Raw genomic sequence first — 26,123 nt, forward strand, 5'->3', positions numbered from 1 at the left:
TCTTGCCTCCTTTCAGAAAGATTAATTTACCAGATAATTGTGGGTTTATTTGTGGGTTTTCTATTCTGTTCTAGTAATCTATGTGTCTATTTTTATGCCAGTACCATACTATTTTGATTACTACAACTTTGTAATATAACTTGAAGTCCAGAATAGTAGTACCTCCAGTTTTGTTTTTCTTTTCCAAGATTGCTTTTGATATTTGGGGTCTTTTGTGGTTCCATACAAATTTTAGAATTGTTTGTTCTAGCTCTGCCAAAAAAATGGTGTTGGTACTTTGGTAGGGATTGCATTAAATCTGTAGATTTCTTTGGGTAGTATAAACATTTTAGCCATATATTTTTCTTCTAATCCATGAGCATGGGATGTCTTTCCATTTCTTTGTGTAGCCTTGAATTTCTTTTATGAATGTTTTACAGTTTTCAGAGTACAGGTCTTCCACCTCTTTGACTAAGCTTATCCCTAGATATTTTATTGCTCTTGGTGAAATTGTAAATGGAATTGTTTTCTTAATTCCTCTTTCTGCTCTTCATTATTAGTGTATAGGAATGCAAAAGATTTCTGTACATTGATTTAGTATTCTGTGACATCACTGAATTCCTTTATCAGTTCTAGTAGTTTTTTTGTGGAATCTTTAGGGTTTTCTATATATAGTATTATATCATCTGCAAATAATGAAAGTTTTATTTCTTCCTTATAAGTTTGGATGCCTTTTATTTCTTTTTGTTGTCTGATTGCTGTGGCTAGGTCTTCCAGTACTATGTTGAATAAAAGTGGAGAGAAAACATTCTCATCTTTTTCCTGACCTTATGGGAAAAGTTCTCAGTTTTTCACCATTGAGTATGATGTTAGTGGTGGGTTTTTTGTATAAGGCCTTTAATATGTTGAGGTATATTTCCTCTAACTTGTTTAAGAGTTTTTATCATGAATGGATATTGTCCTTTTTCAAATGCTTTTTCTCCATCTATTGAAATGATCATATGGTTTTTATGCTTTCTCTTATTGATGGGACATATCACATTTTTTTTTGCAAATATCAAACCACCTTGCATCCTAGGGATGAATTCTATTTGATTGTGGTGAATGATTTTTTTTTAATGTATTGTATTTGGTTTGCTAGTGTTTCATTGAGGTTTTTGTACCTATGTTAATCAGAGATGTTCGTCTGTAGTTCCCTTCTTCATGTGGTGTTTTGGTATCAGGGTAATGTGGCTTCATAGAATGAATTTGGAAATTTTCCTTCCTTTTTTATTTTTTGGAAAATTTTGAGAAGAATAGGTGTTAACTCTTCTTAAAATGTTTGGTAGAATTCACCTGTGAAGCCATCTGGTCCTGGACTTTTAGTTTGTTGGTAGTTGTTGATTACTGATTCAATTTCTTTACTGGTTATTGGTCTGTTCAAACTTTCTATTCCTTCCTGTTTAAGTTTTGGTAGGTTATATGTTTCTAGGCATTTATCCACTTCTTCTAGGTTGTCCAATTTGTTGGCATATAATTTTTCATAATATTCTCTTAGAATTGTTTGTATTTCCGTGGTGTTGGTTGTTATTTCTCCTCTTTGTGATTTTGTTTACTTGGGTTCTCTCTCTCTCTACCCCTCTCTCTTTTGATTAGATTCTGTTGACTCTTCAAAGAAACAGCTCCTGGTTTTATTGATATTGATCTCTTCTATTGTTTTTATTTTCTACATCATTTCTTTCTGCTCTGATCTTTATTATTTCCTTCCTTCTGTTGTTTTTGGATTTTGTTCTTCTTTTCTATCTCCTTTAGGTGTAAGGTTAGGTTGGAGGTAAGGTTAGGTTTAGTTGTCAGGTTAGTTGAGATTTTTCTTGCTTCTTGAGGTAGGCTTGTATTGCTACAAACATCCCTCTTAGAAGTGCCTTTGCTGCATCCCAAAGACTTTGAACCATTGTGTTTACATTTTCATTTGTTTCCATTACTTTTTGACTTATTTTTTGATTTCTTAATTGACCCATTCATTGTGTTGTAGCATATATTCATCCTCTACGTATTTGTGCTCTTTCCCGATTTTTTCTTGTCATTCTAGTTTCATAGTGCTGTGGTTGGAAAAGATGTATGGTATGACTTCAATTCTTGATTTTTGAGGCTTGTTTTTGTGTGCTAATATATGATCTATTCTGAGAGCATTCCATGTGCACTTGAAAAGAATATGTATTCTGTTTTAGTATGGAATGTTCTGAATACATCTGTTAAATACATCTGGTTTAGTGTGTCATTCAAAGCCACTGTTTCCTTGTTGAAATGTTTGGATTATCTGTCCATCTATGTAAGTGGGCTGTTAATGTCCCCTATTATTGTATTACTATTGATTAGTTCCTTTACATTGGTTATTAACTGTTTTATGTATTTGGGTGCACCCATGTTGGCTGCATAAATGTTTACAATTGTTATATTCTCTTGTTGGATTGTCTCCTTTATTATTATATAGGGTCCTTCTGTGTCACCTATTATAATCTTTGTTTTAAAGTCTATTTTGTGGAATAGCAGTATTGCTACCCTAGCTTTCTTTTGACATCCATTGACATGATATATATTTCTCTATCCCCTTACTTTCAAGCTGCAGGTGGCTTTAGATCTAAAATGAATCTCTTGTAGACAGCATATAGATAGGTCTTAATTTTTATCTACTCTGACACCCCATGTCTTTTTATTGGAGAATTTAGTCCATTTACATTCAAAGTAATTTTTGATAGATATGTATTTATTGCCATTTTATTACTTGTTTTATGGTCGTTGGCTTTTTTCATTTTTTAAACATTTATTCATTTTTGAGAGACAGAGTATGAGTGGGAGAGGGGCAGAGAGAGAGGGAGACACAGAATCTGAAGCAAGCTGCAGGCTCTGGGCTGTCAGCACAGAGCCCAACATGGGGTTCAAACTCATGGACCATGAGATCATGACCTGAGCTGAAATTGGACGCTTAACCAATAGCCACTCAGGCATCCCTGTTTTGTGGTTGTTTTTGTAGTTTTTCTCTGATCCCTTCTTTCTGTCTTTCATGGTTTATTGCTTTCCTAATGTTATACTTGGATTTCTTTCTCTTTATTCTTTGTATATCTATTACTGCTTTTTGATTTGTGGTTACCATTAGGTTTGTATAGAACATCTTGTCTTCTGCATATAGCAGTCTATATTAAGTGGATGGTTGCTTAGGTTTAAATCCATTCTTTACTGTTCTCCTCATCACATTTTGGATATGTGGTATAATATTTTACATCCTTTTATTTTATGAATCCCTTGACTCATTTTTTCAGAAATACTTCTACTACTTTTTTTTTTTTTTAACTTTTCATACTCTCTTTCCTTTCCACTCAAAGAGTTCTCTTTACTATTTCTTGTAGGCCTGGTTTAGTGGTCATGAACTGCTTTAACTTTTGTTTGTATGAGAAACTATCTCTCCTTCTATTCTGAATGATTGCTTTGCTGGATAGACTACTGTTGGCTGCAGATTTTTTTCCTTTCAGCACTTTGAATAGATCCTGTCACTCTTGGCCTGCAAAGTTTCTGCTGAAAAACCCACTGATATTTTTATGGGACATCTCCATAAGTATGTAATTGTCTTCCCTCTTCTTGCTGCTTTAAAATTTTTTTCTTTATCCCCACTTTTTGCCATTTTAATTACTATGTGTCTTGCTGTGGACTTCCTTGGGTTGATTGGTGGGGGAGTGGAGATCTCTGCCTCCTGCATCTGGATATCTAGTTCCTTCTCCAAATTAGGGAAGTTTTCAGTTATTATTTCTTCAAAAAATTTTTCTTCCCCTCCTCTCTTCTTCTTCTTTTTCTTCTGGGATCCCTATAAAGTGAATGTTATTGTGCTTGATGGAGTCGCTGAATTCCCTAAGACTATTCTCAATTTGCATAATTTTTTCCCTCTCACTTTTTTCAGCTTGGTTACTTTTCATTACTCTTTTAGCCTGCTATTTAAACCATCAAGTGTATTTTTAATTTCATTTCTTGTGTTTTTCATCTGACTGGTTCTTTTTTATCTATTTATTAAGGGTTTCACTGGTGTACTCCCCTCTTTTCTCAAGTCCAGTGAGTATGTTTGTGATCATTACTTTAAATTCTCTATTAGGCATATTACTTGTGTCTGTTTGCTTAGGTCTCTTGCTGTGATTTGGTCCTATTCTTTTTTGGGGGGACATATTTCTCTGTCTCCTCATTTTGTCTCTCTGTGTCTGTTTCTGTGTTTTAGGAAAGTCAGCTACCTTTCTTGCTCTTGAAGATAACGGCCTTATGAAGAAGAGGTCCTGTATGCCCTGCAGTGCAGTGTTCCCTGTACCCCAGGGTCTGCTGCTTCAGGGAGTGTCTCCTATGTGTGTTGCATGGGCTCTGCTGTTGAGTCTTGATCTCTTTTTCCTTCAGTCTAGTTGTCTGGACAGGTTCTCTTTGCCTGTTGTGGCCATTGTTTGGTCCCCAGGAAGGATGGGGCATGCTTTGACAAGATTTGTGCTGTTCTGCTTGTGACATAAGACCCGCCACCTCTGGAACTGAGGTCTCATAAAATGCACAAGTCTGAGATAAGATGTTGGGGGGTTTGCACTCGTCTTCTGGGGGAGGGGGAGCATAGCACTGGGACTGAGGCAAGTGTGACTGGGAAGGGTGGATCCTTCCAAGCATGAGGGTCAGGCTTGGTGTAAGCAAGTTAGGTAGCAAGTGTTATTGCAGTGCTGTTTCCCACAGGTGGCCCTGTGTTTACGGAGATGGCACTTGCCAACTCCTTTGTTCATTGTGGAGTCTCTCCATGATCTTTGCCTCTCTAGGCCACACTTTGAGATGAGTGAGTCACTCTCCCGCCTGTATGCCCCAGGCATTTTTCAACCTGCTGATTCTATGCTGTATCTGCAAGAGTTGTTTGTTATGCTGTTTCTTTATAGGTGGGGTCTCTGCTTCCTAATGCCCTTAGGCTCTCCCAGAGCCACCTGCTGAGTTTTATAATTCCAGGCTTTAAGTCCTGCTGGTTGTAACAACTCACACGATTTGTCCATTCTCACTTTCAAAGCCAAATGAATGTTATGGGGATTCATTTAACCTGTGCAGGCTAACTATAATGAGTATTTTTAAATGAGAAAATACATCAGAAAAAGCTATAGTGATGCATTAATATATTGAAGTAAGTCTGTATTAGTCATGGGCTGTGTATGGTGTTGTGAGAACATGAGCTCTAGAGCCAGACTGCCCATGTCCTAATCCTGTTCCTTCACTTCTGGTGTGTGACAAAGGTAACCTCTACATATATCAGCTTCCTAATATTTAAAATGGTGAACAACTGTACTTATTTCATAAAGTTGATGATGGTTCATTGGTATCCGACATCCAAAGCCCTTAGATTACCTGGCACATAGTATATTTATTTGAAAAATAACACACACACACACACACACACACACACACACATATATATACATATACATACCTACATATATAATGGATTCATTTTTTAGTTAACATGTAATAAATGTCCACTGGGCTGTATAGCTTAGAGACTAAGAATAAAGTCCTGGAGGGCAGGGGCTGTGTCTGTATCACTGGTCTGCATCTTCAGCACTATGCATGGTGCCTGGCAGGTAGTAGATGCCTGAGTTAATGAAATCAGACATATTTTGGTTCCCATTATAGTTCTGTCATCTATAGTCAGCTGCCTAGGTTACTTGACCTCTCAGCTATAAAATGAGGAGAACTTCATAGTTTTGTTGGGGGCGGGGGGGATAAAGTATTCATGTAAGTACTTTATAATATGTCACATACTGCATCACAGGTGTTTGTTGTTAGCAGGAATTCAAATGCTGACAGCTTATGGAATTGAAAGTTTGAGATGTTAAATTGTGTATGTCAGCCTATTCAACTGTCTGTCAAACTATAGCTAGAAAGCCCTACCCAGGAAAGCAATCTGTATCACATCCATTTCATCACTTCCTCCTCTTCCTGCTAACTAAACAAAAAAAGTTTCTAAGTCTTCTTTTGATTGCTCTAGTGTGGAAGGCACTGTTGGATGGCTACTCACTAGCTATTCCTTTCTCTCTTGCTCTCAGAGCCCCAGTTTATTTGGAATGAAGGGAAAGATTACATTTTTGTTCCCAGTCCTTCATTCCCTTTCTGTAATAGAATTATACATCTAAACCTTTTGGTATGTGACTTTGTAGCAATTTCCACTGGAGCGGGCAGAATATATATCCTTGCCCAGTTTGTGTTGGAATTGGCCAGGGAATTTCTTTGGCAAATGGAATGTTACTGTACATGACATTAGCAGAGACTCTAAATGTGTGTGATTTTGTGATTTTTATCTGGCTTCTTGCACACCTACCATTTGCTATGAGACTATTCTAGGGTCATCAGTAGTGCCAGAATAAGAATATGCATGGGGCAGACATGAAAACACACACAGTCTGTATTCAAGCCCAGTTGATCCCAGCCAAACCCAGCAGAATTACAGATGACCTACGTGCCCATAAGTGAGGAACAGATGCCTGTTCTTATAAACCACTAAGATTTTGGGAGTTGCTTATTATGGAATATTATCACAGTGAAAGCTGGCTAATATAGGCACTGCCTGTATATAATATATATAATATTATGTAATTATATACATATTAAATATAATATATACATATACATGTATACATACATATATAATATGTATATATTAATTATATACATACATATTAAATATAATATGTAATATAATACAGGCACTGCCTGTATATAATATAGTCTGTCTACCTCCAGAAGATTAATCATAATTAATCTAAGCTAATCCTGTTGCCCTTTTCCATACAAGAGAATTTTCCAGATTTGCATGGAGCTAAATGTGGCCAAATGACCCAGTCTTAGCCAGTGAAATATGTAACAACTACTGGAGCTTTTAGGAAAGCTTATGTCAGGGTGGCATTGTAGGGGCTGAAAGTGGTCTTTCCCTTTTCTTCTTTGCTTGAAGTTTCAGTGGTTATCTTGAGACCATAATTGGAAAACACAAAGATGGAAAACTAACAGCTAGCTACACATGATGGAGCAAACAAATAGAAAGTCTAGGCTCCTGATGACATGGCTTAGTGGTTGACCAACATCAGCAACCATCTATCTCTACACTTCTTATTTAGTCGGATTTTTTGCTTCTTGCTTTCCAAGTCATTCTTGACCTACTATCACTGAAATAATGTCAATTTCATCATCTTAGTCACTATTTCTCTGAGGTAAGTGATGAATACGAAAAGGGAGCTATGTGATCACAAGTCTCCTCACACAAACCTTAGGAAACCTTATTTGTTAAGTTATTAGAACCTGGTGTGTGTGTGTGTGTGTGTGTGTGTGTGTGTGTGTGTATGTGCGCGCGTGCGCGTATAGTTTTGTTTGTTTGCTTGTTTTTCCTGTGTTGCCTCTTTGTAAGAAGGTTTGTAATAACAATGAACAATTAGCTGATGGTTACTTTTAACCAAAAATGTGGTGGCGACTGATTTGGATATCGTGTGCTGGCCAAAACTGGGGACCACGATGTCAAATTGTTATTTCTTAAAAAGAAGCTGGTTCAACCATGGAGTCACACTAAGAACAGCTCTTACAGAGTTGCTGGTGGGTGGGCTTCCAAAGATATTTAAGAAATATGTGATGTGTGCAATACTACCATCTTCAACTTGCACTGGGTGTATCCTCACTGCAAATTTGGAGTATGTGCGGATTGCTACCAAATGAAAAGCAAAAATTGCCAAGAGAGTATTACCTACAAGGTTTTCCTCGGCTGGGATGAATGAAGAGTCAGGTATATGAAGCAAGGAACTTGATGCCTACACAGGTCAGTCTTGGAAAAGTTCTTTATAATGTTGGAGACTGTTCATTTTGTAAGATCAAATGTGGGATAGAGGCAAATTGTCCTTGTTAAAACAGTAAATTCAAGCTCTTTTCAAAGCTAGCCTCAGAAGAAGACATTAAACAGACACCTTTAATGAGAGGAAAAACCTATTCTTAGTGTTATGCTTCTGTAGAATCCCTCAGTCTTGGAAGCAGCAGCTGTGGGCAAGGGTGCAGCCTCCGAGCCAGCCAACAGCATAAAGCTGACCTGTCCAACCAGCACTTTTCCTTTACATTGGCCAGCAGACTCAACAAGAGGGAATGTCAACACAGAAAACAAAGACAAAATGGACAAAAGAATGCATAAAAAATCCTTGATATCTTTCCTTCTTTGGTAGAAAATAAGACTTCTCTGATTTATGGAAGAACCTCAAGGATTGATACTAAGCATGACATTCTGGTAACTCCTCACTACTGGCTGTGTGGTAATTGCTTACTGTGCTTGCAGGATCCCAAAAATAAGAGGAACTGGAATGTTTTCAAGGAGTACGGGAAACAGTAATGGTGTCTGGATGCATCATAAATTGAAGGCTGAATTTTGAAAACTTTACTCCCTCATCAAAGAGTTTGATAACCAGTAAGTTGATCTAGTTAATTGTAGGACTATCTTAGTCTATTTGGGCTGCTATAATAAAATGCCATAGACTGGATAGCTTAAAAAGCAAACATTTATTTATCACGGTTCTGGAGACTGAAAAGTCCAAGTTCAAGGTATTGAAAGACTTGGTGTCTGGTGAGGGCCACTTCTTGGTTCATAGACGACTGTCTTCTTGCTGTGTGTTCCCAGGATAGAGGCAAGGGAACTTTCTGGGGTCTCTTTTATAAGGGCACTGATGTATTCATAAGGACAGAGTCTAATCACCTCCCAATGGCCCCACTTCAAAATATCACATTGGGGAGTTAGATTCAAAAAATGAATTTTGGGGGAGACACATTCAATCAATAGCAAGGACAAACGAAATTATCACTGAAGTCACAAAAGGAGACTTTTGAATTGTACTTGAAGTGTTCCAAATCTCTTGAAAAATGAAAAGGAATTAGTGATTTTGAAACTTAAGGTCTGGTTACCAGGAAGAAATTTTAGAGATGTAATGCCTTACAGGTTTGATGATCTGGTGGCCAACATTCCATTGTTTGAGTACACGAGGTGAGATGGTGAATTGCATTTTTTCCTCTAGGCTACCAAACTATTTTGGCCAGATTGGGGTACCAAGATGTATGGTGCTTGTAGACTAATTATTCTGGAAGATCAAAAATGTGGAATAACATCTTTACTGAGATATATCTGTTGCAGCTGGTGTCATGGTCTATGTGGAAATTTCAAAAGGACAGTGACTGAGAAGTCCTTAAAACTTTCCAAGATAGAGATTTTCATGAACTCATAAAAAAGCAATTTATTGAAGGAAAAGAGAAGCCAAGAACCTTCTGGTACATACATACCACTAAAGACACAGAGAAGTTATTAGCATTTCTTTAAAAGTTATCAGAAAAGCAAATTCAGGAAAACCCAGCAACCACGATCTTACTAATCAGATCTGGTGTTTAGACCTATCACTAAGAAAACATCTTCATCAAGAGTATGAAGTTGAAGGCTGGGCAATTGTAAGTTTCTCAGGGATGTGGTAATTATCCCAACAGGAACTCCATATGAGGTTCATAACTTATTTAGCTGTATCAAGTGGTTGATGATTTTGTTTCTCAGAGCATTTTAAACAATGTTTCTGGCTTACTAAGGAATTCTGTTATCTGTCACAGACTCATACCAATCATGAAGATAAATTATAGGTGAAGGATATTATCTACCATGCAGTAAAAGATGCAGTAGCTATACTAAAAGCCAGCAAATCCATTTTCAACAAACCCTAAAGGCCCCAGAGATCTTGTAACCCTGGCACAATGGAAATGATTTATTGGTAGCTGCCAAAACTTTTCAGGAAGGATTCCTGGGGATGTTAAGAATCAAGTTACTTCATTTTTAAAAACTGTGCCTGACTTTTGAGGATACACTGATAATGTACATCTCTAGTGTTTGCAGATGCTAAATGTGTATATGTAGTGAATATTTACAGAGCATGCATCCTTAAACTGTGACTTCTTACCTACTATACAAGTGCAGACCTTTTACCAAGCTGCAAAAACAAAACCCCTTACCAGCGTTGGATCAATACCTGTGGTTATCCCATAGCTACTTATTTGGATAGTTTAGACGAAATGCATTTATAACTATTAGGAATCACTTTGCACAGTTTATTTGGGTTGAATTTTTTTCATGTTTGTCTAAGTAACCCTCCTCTGCATTTTAAGATTCAAAAGAGCGATGGAGGAAATCAACAGCTAATGATGGAGTTTTTATTATATTGCATAAGATTGACATTATATAGTAGAAATCAATCAACTGGGAGGTAATAATCTTTTTTTTTTTTAGTAGCCAACACTTTTTTAAAATGTTTATTTTTGAGAGAGAGAGGAGAGCATGCATGAGCAGGAAGGAGAGGGGCAGAGAGAGAGGGAGACAGAATCCTCAACAGGCTCTAGGCTCTGAGCTGTCAGCACAGAGCCCAATGCAGGGCTCAAACCCAAGAATTGTGAGATCATGACCTGAGCGAAAGTTGGATGCTTAACTGACTGAGCCACCCAGGCACCCCAATAATCTTTTTTTAAATAAAATTTTTTACTTAAATGAAGCTTTGCTGACTTTAAGTGTTAAGTGTTTTGCACTATTCATATAATAAAGTTTGCAAAATACCTTTGCTAAAAGTAATGTAGCATCAAACCATGTAAGGTAAAAACTAATATATTTGCAGAGAGAAATAAATTAATTCATTATCATGATTGGAGACTTCAATACCCCTCTGTCAGAATGGACAGATTCAGCAGGTGAAAATTAGTAAGGACATAGTTGAACTCAACATTATCAGTCAACTGAATTATAATCAACATCTACAGACCACTTTATCCAAAATAGCAAAATACATATTCTTCTTGGGCTCACATGGAACATTCACCAAGGTAGACCACATTCTGGATATAAAACACACCTTAACAAGCTTAAAAGAATAGAAATCAAACAATACCTTCTCTTAGACCACAATGGAGTTAACTAGAAACCAAGAACAGAAAAATATTAGGAAAATCCTCAAACATGTGGAAATTAAACAACATACTCTTAAATAACACACTGGTCAAAGAAGATATCTCAGGAGAAATTTAAAATTACTTTAAACTACATGAAAATGAAAATGCAATGTATCAAAATACATGGATGCAGTGAAAATAGCACTTAAAGTGGATTAATATATATACAGCATTAATATATATATTAGAAAAGAAGAAATTTCTACAATCAGTATTCTAAATTTCCACCTTAAACTAGAAAAAGAAGAGCAAATTAAATCCAAAGTAAAAAGAAGAAAATAATAAGAATTAGAGCAGAAGTCACTGAATGGAAAGCAGGAAATCAATAGAGAAAATTAATGAAACCAAAAGCTGTTTCTTTGGAATGATAAATGAAATTAATAAGCCTCTAGTCAGGCTAATAAAAAAGGACACAAATAACTGATATTAAAAATGAAAGAGAGGACATCATTATAGATTCCTTAGACATTAAGAGATAATCAAGGAATAGTATGAACAACTCTATGCCTACAAGTTTGATAACTTAGATTAAATGGATCAATTCCTTGAAAGGCATCATCTGCTAAAACTCACACAAAAAGAAATAAATGAAGCAAATAGGCCTATATTAATTAAAGAAATGAAATCAGTAGTTAATAGACTTCCAAAACAGAAAGCACCAAGTACATTTGTGTATTCTACCAAACATTTAGGGAAGAAACTATACCAACTCTCTACAATTTTTTTTCAGAGGAGAGAAGCAGAGGGAACACTTCATAACTCATTCTATGAGGCCAGCATTACTCTAACACTGAAACAAATAAATTGCAAGAAAATAAAACTACAGATGAATATCTCTTATGAACATAGAGGTAAAAATCTTCAACACAATATTAGCAAATCGAATCCAGTGATGTATAAAAAGAATTATATACCATCACCAAGTAAGATTTGTCTCAGGTATGCAAGGTGGTTTCAACATTTGAAAATCAATTGATGGAGAGCCAAAGCATAAGTGACTCTTAAAAACTGAGAACTGAGGGTTTATTGGGGGGGGGGGGGGTGGGAGGGAGGGAAGTGTAGGTGATGGGCATTGAAGAGGACATCTTTTAGGATGAGCACTGGGTGTTGTATTGAAACCAATTTGACAATAAATTTCATATATTAAAAAAAATAAATTGATGTAATCCATCACATCAATAGGTTAAAAAAGAACAATCTAATGATTGTATTAATAGATACAGAAAAAGCATGTGACAAAATCTAACACTAATTAATGATATAAACTCAGTAAATTAGGACTAGGGAACCCTTCCTCAACTTGATAAAGAATACTAAAAAAAAACCTCAAAAACCCAAAACTAAAAACAACAACAACAACAAAACCCAACAGCTAACATCATGCTTAATGGTGAGAAACTTGAAACTTTCGCACTAAGATCAGGTGCAAGGCAAGGATGAGGATGTTCCCTTAAACCATTCCTTTTCAACACTGTACTAGAAGTTCTAGCAAATGCAACATGACAAGAAAAGGAATCTGTACAAGATGGGAAAGGGAGAAATAAAACTGCCTTTGTTCACAGATGACATAACTGTCTATGTAGAAGATCTGAAAGAATCAACAAAAAACTCTTGGAACTAATAATCAATTATAGCAAGTGTGCAGGGTCCAAGGTTAATATACAAAAGTCAACTGTTTTCCTATATACCATCAGAGGACAAGTTGAATTTGAAATGTAATTTCAAATTTACATAATACCATTTATATTAGTATTCAAAAAATGAAATAATTAGATATAAATGTAACAAAGTATGCACAAGATTTATATGAAGAAAACTACAAGCTATGAAGTGCATTCTTCTCATTTGATCTGTTAATTCAATGCAGTCCCAGTCAAAATCCCAGCTAGTTATTTTGTGATTATCAACGTCCTTAATCTAATGTGTATAAGGAGAGGCAATGATCCAGAATAGCCCACACAATATACAAGGAAAACAAAATTGGAGAATTGGCCCTACCTAACTTCAAGACTTACTATAAAGCTACATTAAGACTGTGTGATATTGGTTAAAGAACAGACATATAGACCAATAGAACAGAATAGAGAGCCAAAAAATAGATGTTAGCTGATTCTTGACAAAGGAGATAGTCTTTCTGACAAATGGTGCTGGAACAATTGGATTTCCACATACAAAAAAGATGAATCTAGACAGACCTTATACCCTTCACAAAATTAACTCAAAACGGATCACAGTCTTAAATGCGAAATGCCAAACTATAAAACGCCTAGAAGATCACATAGGTGAAAACCTAGATGAACTTGGGTATAGTAATGACTACTTAGATATAACACCAAAGGCACAATCCATAAAAAAAATATTTGACAAATTAGACTTTATTAAAATTAAAAACTCATGCTCTGGGAAAGACAATGCCAAGAGAATGAGAAAGCCATAGTCTGGGAGCAAAATATTTGCAAAAGACATATCTTATAAAAGACTGTTATCCAAAATATAAAATAACTCTTAAAAGTCAACCATAAGAAAACAACCTGATTAAAAAATAAGCCAAAAACCTAAACAGACACCTCATCAAAGAAGATATTCAGATGAAAGATAAGCATATGAAAAGATGTTTCACATAATAAGTCATCAGGGAATTTCAAATTAAAACTATGAAAGACCACTGCATTCTTGTTAGAGTGGCTAAAATCTGGAATACTGATAGCACAAAATGTTGGTGAGGATGTGGAATGATAGAACTCTCATTCATTACTACTGGGAATGCAAAATAGTACAGATACTTTGGGAAGTGAGTTTGGTAGTTTCTTACAAAACTAAACATACTTTTACCATATGATCAAGCAATTGAACTCCTTGGTATTTATCCAAAGGAGTTGAAAACTTATGTCTACCCAAAACCTGCACACAGATGTTTATAACAACTTTATTCATAATTGCCAAACGTGGAAGCAACCAAGATATCTTTAGTAGGTGAATAAACTGTTGTATTCCCAGACAATGGCATGGTATTCAGCACTAAAAATAAATGAACTATCAAGCCATAATAAGGCATGGAGATACCTTACATACATATTACTAAGTAAGAGGAGACAATCTGAAAAGGCTACATACTGTATGATTCCAACTGTATGACATTCTGGAAAAGAAAAAACTATGGAGACAGTAAAAAGATCAATGGTTGTTGGGTGCTGTGGGGGTGAGGATGGGAGAGATTAAAAAATGTCATCTTAGATTGTCACATACTCAATTAGCCTACCTGCTGCTGCCATTTCCCAGTATTCAGTTTATGCCATATGGCAACAAGTGGGGCTTCAGTGCATCCTTACACAATTTCTTCAACTAGACTGGTTTAAGAATCTTTAACATCCTCATATCCTAAGAAGTTGAATGAAAGATACAGCAACTATTACAATAATTGACATGACATTGGCAGTATTGGGTGCTTACATAAACTTATACAGAACTTATTTAGTGAAAAGGATTCTGGCTTTGTAATAAAAATATGAATTAGAATTTGAGTTGTATCATTTATTCATCATATGACTTTGAATAAGTTACTTAACTTCTTTTGGCCTATACTAACCATCCTTCTGCCTACTGTATAATTACAGATACCAGTGAGGTATTCAATGGGCATTGTCTTTGGTAAACTGCAGAGGGGTCTGGATAGGTAAATCTCTGTTAATAGTACATGTCCTCAGAACAGATGTGTGCACTGACAGAGTGAGGCAGCAATTTGTATGTGGCTGTTCTGGGGCAGGACATCTGGTTAGAATCTTCTCTATTTCACATGAAGCTTGCCTATATGTGATGATGATGGGCCTGCTCTAAAACTATAAACTGCAGTGTCAGATCCCACTGGCCTATAGCAAATTGACCATACGCACCGTTGCAACTCAGGGACAGGGACTGCATCTTACCTTTTCACAGAGTATAAACCCAAAGACTTGTTAAGTGAAATGAATTTTGGGGCACCAGAAATTTCCAGGCACTTTTGGTATAATTAGAACATTGTGGGTCTTTTCAGGTAAATAAAACTTCCCTGGATTTTGTTCTGCTCCAGTAGAAATCCCTAGCTTATTTGCACTCTTCACATACCATAAGAATTAGATCTGTATGTATTTGTCTGGTTAATCGCTCTTATCTGAAATGATAATAAAATTTCTTTTATATCCCTGAGAGAGCCAAATGGTTACACAACAGACAGGTCCCTAAGTTAGGCCACAGTGTGCAGATAAACCGATGGCAGTGCTATCTATCTTCATATGAAGATAAGGTATGAAGCCCAGACATTGGCAACACCTCTAGGTCATAAAATCTAAGATACATGGGGCTATATGGCCCTTGGAGATATTTTATTCACTCAGACTGATTACATTTCTAAGAAGAGTATTTCAGGAAGGCAGGAGACAGCTGCATTCTACACTTTTCATCACCACTCACCTATGGAGCATCCAGATATTTGTGTAAGACATTTGACTTTGCTCTCTTTTTGATACCCTTGCAGGGGTGTGAGGCTAGTATACTTATTATTCACTGGAAGGTAATTGACATGAACTCTGTCTCTGATCCAGAATACCTTATTTGCATATTCAGCATGAAATAATAAAGATAAATATTTAAAACACAGTGGTTTTGGCATAATTATAAAATAATGCTGAATTTCTAGTGCAGGGGAATGATGGGCAAGATGTGGCCTGAACTGTATATGTCTCACCCAGCCCCACACTTAGTTTAGGAAAAAACTTAGAGTATGGGGCAGAGCCTGCAGTGAGGGAGAATTGAAAGGGTAGGAGATTACAGCACAGTTGGGACCTGGGGAGGGCCAGAGACCTCCACTCCCAGAAGGCACGTGGTAACAAGTTAAAGAGGACACAGGAGTGAGGGGTCACAAAACTTGAAGATGAGGTTTCTTTGGTAACTTATCTGCTGCTCTTCTAGGAGCTACACCCCTGGGTAGGGGTAGAGGAGTTCCAGAAGCCAGAGGGAAATTTGGGTGTGTGTCCCCTCAGGTCTAGGGAGGCTCCTCCCCCCCCCAGCAGCAACAGGTCCTCCAGAGAAGAACTATCTTAGGAAGAGCCAGGAGGATGCCCAGGATTTGCACACCAGCTAAGGCTATGACAAGTTTGAGAAGAGGTAAGAAGGAGACCAAAGGGCCTCCATAGGGTGGAGATGGGGCAGAGGTAGCAACCATTCCACCACAGCACAGCTAGCTAGGAGAGGCAGAGGCCCCAGCGCTGACCCAGCCTGGTCAGAGGGAGGACCCTCCAGAGGGGTGCTGTGTTAGCTGGCTGTGGGAACTGCAGTGGATAAGGGTGCTGGTCCATTTGGCTCTAGGAGCCTCAAATGTATCTCAAACCTCCATTCTGTGACTTACTAGCACTGTGACCCCAAGCAACTCACCTAACCTTTCTGGGCCTCAGTCCTACCTGCAAAAGAGAGATAACAAGACTACATTTTAATGTGTAACTGAATCCTAAGGTGAGGATTAGATGGCACATGGTGAGCCCTAAATAAATGGTAGGTATTATTCTCATTGTTTAGTCATTATTGTACCTGTGGGGCCCTTAAGAAAATTGGAATTATTTCTGCAATGAGTTGTTTCATGTCTGACTGTCCCTCCACCCCCTTTCCCCAAACATGCACACATGTCTAGATGTAAACACCCAGAGAGCAGGACCAGGGCCAGTGTCATTGTGGCATGGGCAGAGATAGTTGTCAAATCTTGCTTCTTTCTTAATTGTATAAGGAATTCTGCACACCATAGAAGGCTTCCCTAGTCTATTAACATATTCAACAATGAATTATTGCTATCAAAATATTGCCATCTTTTAAAAAAAGTATCCCTGCTTTATTCAAGTGGAAATTGTCCTTAAAGAGAGGGTAAGATTGGCCCAGGGTCACACAGCTGGTGAGTCACGGACTTCAGCCAAGGGCCTCTGTTTCCAGAGTCTATTCTCCCAAACATTATATTACATGGCTATACAAATAGATCTAAAATAACATTTTTTTCTCATTACAGTAATTCAATTGAGAACAGATATAATGCTTCATGTATGAATCATACATGAATCATACTAATTTTGATTAGTCAAAATCTATCATGAGTAAACACATTTTAAAATTATTTTTACTATCTTAATTGCAAAAGATATTATATAGTACTCTTGCAGTCAAGGACTATCAGAGCTGGAAGTCACCTCAGAGATGACAGTCTCCTTCCACTTTACTGATGAGGAAATGGATGCCATGGAAGTTTAAGTGAGTTTTTCAAGCAATTCAGTAGAACCACTATGACTGAGTCAGGGGTTGAGCTATACTTTCTTTGCGCTCCAAGAGCATCCTGGCAGTAGATTCCATAACTCCTGAATCAGAAATATGGACCCCTAGTAACTGGCATACAGATTGCTCATGCTAGAGTTCTTCCAAAAGATGTAGAGATATTCAAGGTGACTTAATTTCCCATTAAAAGAGGACTTTGAAAGTGTTAGGAGACAAAGGCAAAATATGGAATAGCAATTATTCTTGGTTCAAGATACTCCCAATTATTGGACATACCAATTAAAGGTATATTTTCTGGGTAGTTTGATCTCTATAGCCAGTCATACATCTCTCTGCTCCTTTATTTAAGGGACCTGAACATATTGGTGTATTTTGTAGTGTTCAATGTAATGTTCAACGTTTTCTTTAGGTTGTCTTATAAAGTCACTAGGATATTTTCTACCAAGGTTATGAATTGGGGGGATGAGAGGAGTGTTACACATTGGATACCCTGGAGGGTAGAGTGAAATGGATTTAGGTATATTAAGTTAGCAGGAATTCCAAAAATCTCCCCCATTATAGGGGAGGCAGTGTAGAAAGGCAGAACAGATTATGTCACATAGTGGGAACCATTTGAGCAGGAGTGTTTACTGCCTTGAATGCAGGAAGCAAGGAAATGGTAAAGATCTTAAAATTCAACTTGGAGGACAAAAACTGGTTCAAAGGCAATAGAATAGAAAGGCGAGATAAACACAAAGGAGGATAAAGGAGCAGGGAGTAAGAGGATAAGCAAGGAGGGGTGTTATCAAAGTTGAAGCTAGATAAATTGCTTGAGAGGAGGTTGTAGCTGGGAAAGTTGAGGGTAGTTAATAGTTTAGGAGGAAAGAAGGAAGTCATCAAGAGGCATATCAGGTGAGGAATCTGGGCAGTTCTGATGACAAACCTGTCATCAGATAGCTAGACAGGTTGCAAAGCACTTAGTCCTGCAGCAATAGAGATAGCAGAAGTAGAATTTTTATAAAATTTTTTGGAATTTAAAAAATTTTTATTTGGAAAACCTTCAGCCTATAGAAAATTTGCAAGGGAGCATTAAATATCCATGTACCCTTTACTTAGATTTACCAGTGGTTAACATTTTGCTAGATTTGCTGCTATCATCTCTATGCATCCTTATTTATTTTTTATTATTTTTAATTTTTTAATGTTTATTTATTTATTTTGAGAGAGAAATATAGAGAATGAGCAGGCGAGGGGCAGAGAGAGAGGGAGACAGAATCCCAAGCAGGATCCGCATTGTCAGCATGGAGCCCAATGCAGGGCTCGAACCCACGAACTGTGAGATCATGACCTGAGCCACAATCAAGAGTCGGGCAGTTAACCGACTGAGCCATCTATGCATCTTTATTTAACAAAACATTTATATTACCTGTGAATTTTTAATAGTTTATATCACACTTCACACCTAAATATTTCATCATGTATTTTCTGAGAATAAGGGCATGACTACATTCACTTATCACCTTCAGGAAGTTTAACATTGATATAATCCTATATCTAAAATTTGTATATATGCAAATTTCCCCAGGTGTCTCCAAAATGTCCTTGATGGCTCTTTCCTCTCCTCCAGTCCAGTATCCAACCAAGGATAACACATTGCAATCAGTTGTTATATCTATTGTCTCCTTTAGTCTATAATAGTTCCCTAACTTTATTTTCATTCAAAACTGCCATTTTTTACTCCACATCAGTTGGTTTGCAAAATGTCCCTCAATTTGCACTTGTCTGTTTTCTCATGGTTGAATTTAGATTAAATATTTTTTTGCAGCAGTACCATATAAATGGTACTATGGACAATAAACTATTTGGTAAGTCACAATGCACCAAAGTCCTATAAGCCTGCTGCTGATTCTACTTTTCATCTTGAATATGTGTTTTGGGAAGAGCAAAAGGGATATGCTAAAAGCAGATCTAGACCTCCATGACATAAATTGGATTCATGTCAAAATTCTACCTCACTCTGTGCTACGTATAGCTCAGGAATCGGAGGAGTGGTTTCTATTACTGATAATCAAATCTTTTCCATTTTAGAGCTTATACTTTGTATTTTCCTTTGTCTTAAAGGAACCAATTTATAAAACAGATACAATATGTTTGTATTGTATCAAACAATATGTTTGTATTATATCTCAGATAAACATCAAGAATTAGCCTCAGGATAGATCTGAGTCTTGCTGTGATTCATCTTTAAGTGAAAGTGAAATCCTTCCACTTTCAAGGTAATACATTTTAGCTAGAGTGGCTAAATCTGCCAACTAGTTTGCTTAACGTTTATGTAAAAACTTATATTTTTGTGAAGAGCTTTATCATACATGATTCTATTTAATGCTCATAATGATCCTATGAGGCTGGGAGATGACTGGAGCCTCAGGAGATTCGGATGGTCCTAATTTCCAGTGAGACTCCCATCTTTGCTTATTGAGACTGGTTTGCAGCCACACACACACTACCTTCCCCTCTGCCTGCCTGAAAAAGGTTTTTGTTTCAGAATTGGTTACTGGAAAGATCAGATTACCAGAGAAATAAGGTTAACCGAGATCTTTCAATCCACAATTTCTGTAGAAAAAGGCCAGTTCTAAAACAAAAATCTCACTTTAATTTGTTGTTTTAACTGCATGCTACTTGATAAGTGAAGATATTCATTTGCTCATTCAGTTTTCAAACTTTAATTTGGAGCTCACTTTGCTAGATCTAGGTTGACAAGTCGGATATGATACCTGTTAGGATACATGAATATTTGCATGTCCTGTATTCAGGTCTGTATCCAAAAAGATTTAATATCACTTACAGAAATACATGTGGCTTAACACAAAACAAAATAAGAAGAGAAAAAGTAAGTAAACACAGTTGGGGGTGAAAGGAAAAGAATGCCAACAAGATTCATAGGTAACACCATGTAAGCTGTGGGATTTTGTTTTAAAGGTTGAAGGTACTTCATGTAAGCATGTTCCTATCAAGGGGAAAGGAGAAAGTGAAAATTAGAAGAGTGAGGGGTAATGATTGCTGAAGTAAAGTCCCAAGCAGACTGGAAAGAATGGGATAAAACCAAGAGGGTGGGAGTGAGAATTAGTCCCTCATCAACTCAAAGGATGTGCTGGTATACAAGGATGAAGCAGCAATGGTTTTTGTCAGTGTGGAACACAAAGTAAGCCAACCCCTTCTCTTGATACTGAGGAACGTGGGGAGTGGAGAGCAGCCTCAAATATCCAGTGCAGCCCTATATTCTAAGATTGGAAAAACCCAATCTGTATTCAGGTTTCTTTAGCTACCCCACTGACAGACTAAAATTCATGGACTGTGTTGCCTATGTTGCAGAATATATAACTCCTCATTGATTTCTGGGAGTACTTGGAGCCTGGGACATAGATTTGATTAGATAGGACAAAAACTGTAAGCCTACCTTTTCATCATCTTTACCTTATGGTCTCCTTCATTCAACAAATATAGGTGCTGCTTGTGTGTCATACAGTCTGCTTCCTCATTCCATTTTTTGCTTTTGTTCAGTTTCTGTGGAAATTACTAATGAGGATCTCTAATTCTGTTTATCCAAAGGATACAGGAGTGCTGATTCATAGGGGCACATGCACCCCAATGTTTATAGCAGCACTTTCAACAATAGCCAAATTATGGAAAGAGCCCAAATGTCCATCAATGGATGATGAATGGATAAAGAAACTGTGGTTTATACACACAATGGAATACTACTTGGCAATGAGAAAGAATGAAATCCTGCCATTTGCAACAAAGTGGTTGGAACTGGAGGGTATTATTCTTAGTGAAATAAGTCAGTCAGAGAAAGACAGATATGTTTTCATTCATATGTGGAACCTGAGAAACTTAACAGAAGACCATGGAGGAAGAGAAGGGGAAAAAATAGTTTCAAACAGAGAGGGAGGCAAACCCTTGAGAGTCTTAAATACAGAGTACAAACTGAGGGTTGATTGTGGGGGGGGGGGCGCAGGGAAGAGGGGAAAATGGGTGATGGGCATTGAGGAGGGCACTTGTTGGGATGAGCACTGGGTATTGTATGTAAGCAATGAATCATGGGAATCTACTCCCAAAGCTAGGAGCACACTGTATACACTGTATATTAGCTAATTTGACAATAAATTATATTTAAAAATATAAAAATTATATATATTTTAAAAAAGGAGTTCTAATTCTAATCTGTTCTCTTGGGTAAGGTCTGCAGAGATTCAGGTCGAGTGCATCTCAAGCCTAAGTAGGTACAGGATCTTCTTTCTTATTCAGAAATGAAATAATCTTTTAAGCTGCTTGTTTGCTCTTGTCTCTAGCACCAAAGGAGGCTGTAATTAAATCAGCAAAGCCACACACACACACACACACACACACACACACACACACACACACATATATATATATATATATATATATATATTTTTTTTTTTTTTTTGAGTAGGACTAAAAGAATTCTGGATATGTTTGAGAGCACAATTTGAGAGGGGGGAAAAAAGCCTTAGAGGACCATCTAATGAAACACAGCCCTCTTAGTTTACAGGTAAAAAATTAGGTCCTCAAATAAACTTAATACAAGCACATACCTAGAAAGAGGCAGGGCTGGAACTAGTAGTCTTCTGACTCCTAGACCAATGATCTTTCTGGCATGAGATACTGCTCACCAGATAAAGATTGGCTAGTGGACTCATATTTCAGAACTGCAAAGAGGCATTTCTGAGGGAACAAGAAGTTTAAATTTACCTTCCTATGTGAGCTAGAATATAATATCAATATTTACATTTAAAGTGATTGTTTTCAGAGCACTTATATTCGTCCTTCCGTTAAAGTAGGCAACCACTGTGTAGCAAGGATTATCAAAACTCCACACAACAATGGGAGGAACTGGTGCACTTTCATGTCTGATTATTTCATTTTGTGAACTAAGTGCTCTGATCTCTCAAGGAGTTTCCAAGGCAGAGGTATGTTATGCCTGAAGATGCAAAACTAAGATAGCTATAGTTCTATATATTTATATACAGATACCACAAACTTAGTACTTGTAAGATCAGATTCTTGGCATTTGGGGGGCATGCGGTGGGAATGGGTGCTGTAATATACCACTCTGGCTCTTAGTTTTGTGGTCACAGAGTATCTGAGCTGAAAGAGATCATTTTATTTAATTATGCAATTTAGATGAAGGAACTGTGATTCAGAGAATACGTGGTTTGCTCGTGGTTTTAGAAAAGCAAAAGCAATTTTAACAGTTCAGTCATTGCATCTCTCTGGTCCATTCTACTCTACTCACATTATCCCCTCTGTGGTATACTACTATCAACTTCCAGTTACTTTCACTTCACTTTTATTTCTCCTTAATCTCAATGATAAGTAATCTACCTGGGATCCTAAATCCTTTCTGGGTCTTATCTTTTACTCTTTCATTTAGGATTGTGTGATGTTACAGTATCTTGACTTTGGTGTTGTTAAGACAATTTTGCCATTTTCATGGCTGCCAAGAAATGCAGCTAACAGAAGAAAGCACAATTTTCAGAAGTTGTAGTTCAGATAAAGCAGCCTCATAGAAAAATCAGTGCCTTAGTTAATTTTAACCAAATGGTTATGCTTAACATAATAGGTTTCTTTCTGTTAAAGACTCCATTATAGTCATAGTACAAAGAACTGGAATTATTTAAGACACATTATTACAACATTATAACATATTTTATAGTCTCTTTACTGGTTGCTAGTTTATGAGAAGGAAAACAACAACAAAGAGGAACATTGTTCCAGCACAATAACAATGAGCTGATTCTAGGGTGCCTGGGGGGCTCAGTCTGTTAAGTATCCGACCTAGGCTCAGGTCATGGTCTCATGGTTTGTGCGTTGAAGCCCCGTGTCAGGCTTTGTGCTGACAGCTGAGAGCCTGGAGCCTGCTTCAGACTCTGTCTCTATCTCTCTCTGCCTTTCCCATGCTCACGCTCCATCTCTGTCTCTCTCTCAAAAGTAAACAAACATTTAAAAAAAAATCAAAAAACAATGAGCTTATTCTAATTAATATGTAGGTGTTTAGTTAGCTTAGACTTTTCGTTAAAAATCTGCATATAATCAAGTACCTTGTGTGATACAATATCTAAATTTTATATACTTTTCCTATATTTGGAACATAATAGCACTAGTCAGATAATCAAAACCATTTGTATAGGGAGGGAGTGCTTCATTTTACAGATGAGGAAGCTAAAGTTCAGATTAAAGGACTTCAGCCAGGTCACAAAGCAAGCTAGCTAGTTCTTGTCTGGGGCTAGGACAGTCTAAATCTGAGCTCTCTATTCTGTTGGTTTCTTATCACAATTCCTCCAAAGTTACAGATTCATTTGTAATGCTAACTTGCTGTCTTAAGTGTCTGGGACACAATGTGCTATTCTAGAAAGAGCACAGGATTTGGGATTTGATGGGGAAGGGTTTGTGTCTTTGCTCCACTTCTTGAGAGGCCAGTGATTTAGATACAACTTACTTCCTGTCTCTGGAGTCAGTTTCCTCATTTGTCAAATTGGGGTGACTACCTGACATATGGAGTTGTCGTGGAGAAAGTGTGATGTGTGTGAAATGCGTGGCATGTAGTAAGTGGTTAACATGTTGTCCATCCCACAGTGGGGTGGAGATTGTCTACTTCCTGACGTACAGCCTGCTCTCATGAAAGCACCAAGTAATGGGTTCATGCTGGACAGATAAATTAGATACAATGAGGGAGGAGAGAATGTGAATAATCTTTATCGGTTCACTTATTATGATGGCACTAGTTTTCTGTGTGGGGGGGGAAAACCCTAAGGGCCAGAACTATAAATCTGCTGGGTAGGTCCAGATTTTAATGACTAGAGTGGCCATTTTCCTTTTATTTGTAGAAATGCCTTTGGAAAAATAAACTTTTTTTTTTTTAATATTAGAGGAGGATTAATTAGAATAATTATTCACAACAGTGTTGTCATGTTTTAGTGTTAGAGTGATCAACTTTTTAGAAAAAGTAATGAAATCCACACTTACAAACCAACTATTCAGATTGTATAATCATTATTTTTAAAATACATGTTCCACATTTACTTTATTTGATTTGAAACTCTGGAATCTTTTATATATAACTGCAAAAATAAGTATTTCTTAAACTTGGAAGTACCATGTTAGTTCTGAATATAGCAAAATAATAAATTTATTTGTAACTATGCCAATATGTCCCATTCCCTAGGCTGGAGAGCAGGCTGGGAATACTGGAATCCTGGTCATCTTTACCCCAGCTTGCTTTGGACAGGTTCCAGAGATAAGCAAAGTCAAGGTTATTGTCTCTCCCAGTTTGTAAAGCAGGGTGTCACTATGAGAGAAGAGGCCATTGTGTCTACAAAAGGCAGTCCATAAGAATAGAGAGTCCTGACATTATTTGAGTAAAGTTCAAGTCTAAGGGTGTCCCTGCAAACAGTGGAGATTTTGGTGGTACACAATTAAAAGAGGGCTTGTAAGTAGCTCCATGAGCGCAATAAACTAAAACATAAACCAAATAGTTTACGAGAATCAGGAAAAGAGACAGCTAAAAAGAATCCTCCTGGGATCAGAATAAACCTCAAAATCTGACCTCAAAATTAACCCTGCAAACAGACCTAAATTCAATGGACTAGATTTTGGAAGAATGAATGCTCCACAGAATGTAAATAATATAAAATAGATTTGTGAGTCTTGTGATTCTTCAAAAAGTTAAACACAGGCTTACCGAGTAACCTAGCAATTCCACCCTTGGGTATATATCCAGGTGAAATGAAAAAAATGAAAAATGAAAAATGAAAAAAATGAAACAAATGCTATGGCATGAATGCTAAGTGGAAGAAACCAGCCAAGAAAGACCACATATATGATAGGATTCCATTTATATGAAATGTCCAGATATACAAGTCTATAAACACAGAAGTATTAATGGTTGCCGAGGGTGTGGGGTCGGGTAGGTTGGGAGAAATGGGAAGTGATTGCTAATGTACCGAGTTTTGGGGTGATGAAAATGTTCTGAAATTGTGGTGATGGTATACAACCCTGTGAATATTCTAAAAAACTCCCGAATGTACACTTTAAATAAGTTGCATAGTGTGTGAGTTATATCTCAATCTAGCTGTTAGTTAAAAAAACTGTATAGGCCTTACTTGGATACTGATTCAAACACACTAAAAAGCCATTTATAGCAATTCTGTTAACATTCTTCGAAATGTGCTCTTATAATTTGTCTACTTGACTGTTCTGACGACACATAATGCTACATTAGTTTCAAGGGAATAACATGGTGATGTGACAACTCTATACATTACCTTATGCTCACCATAAGCAATCATCTGTCACCATACAAACCTTATAGTATCAGTGATTATATTCCCTAAGTGGCACCTTTTATCCTCATCATGACTTATTCTATAACTAAAAGCATGTATCTCCCACTCCCCTTCACCCATTTCACCCATTCCCCCAACCTCTTTCCCTCTGACAACAATCAATTTGTATATTCTTGCCTCCTTTGTTATAGATTAATTGGCCATATAAGCATGGGTTTGTTTTTTTTTTTTTTTTTTTTTCTGGGCTCTCTACTCTGTTCCATTGATCTATGTGTCTTATTTTTGTGCCAGTTCCATATTGTTTTGATTATTACAGCTTTGTAGTATATCTTGAAATCTGGGAATGTGATACCTCCATGTGTTCTTTCTCAAGATTGTTTTGGCTATTTGGGGTCTCTTGAGCCTCCATATACATCTTATCATTTAGTCAAATTCTGTGAAAAATGCTGTTGGTACTTTGATAGGAATTGGATTAAATCTGTAGATTGCTTT

The 26,123-nt window shown here is 37.0% G+C and overlaps 1 pseudogene; it reads left to right on the forward strand.

Moving 5' to 3' along the window:
• Positions 1-7,440: 7,440 nt before the first annotated feature.
• LOC109269642 (lysine-specific demethylase 3A-like) lies at positions 7,441-9,775 on the forward strand (annotated as a pseudogene).
• Positions 9,776-26,123: the final 16,348 nt, after the last annotated feature.

Source organism: Panthera pardus, unplaced genomic scaffold, assembly GCF_024362965.1.
Source record: "Panthera pardus isolate Hobbes unplaced genomic scaffold, ASM2436296v1 HiC_scaffold_10, whole genome shotgun sequence".
NCBI lineage: Eukaryota > Metazoa > Chordata > Mammalia > Carnivora > Felidae > Panthera > Panthera pardus.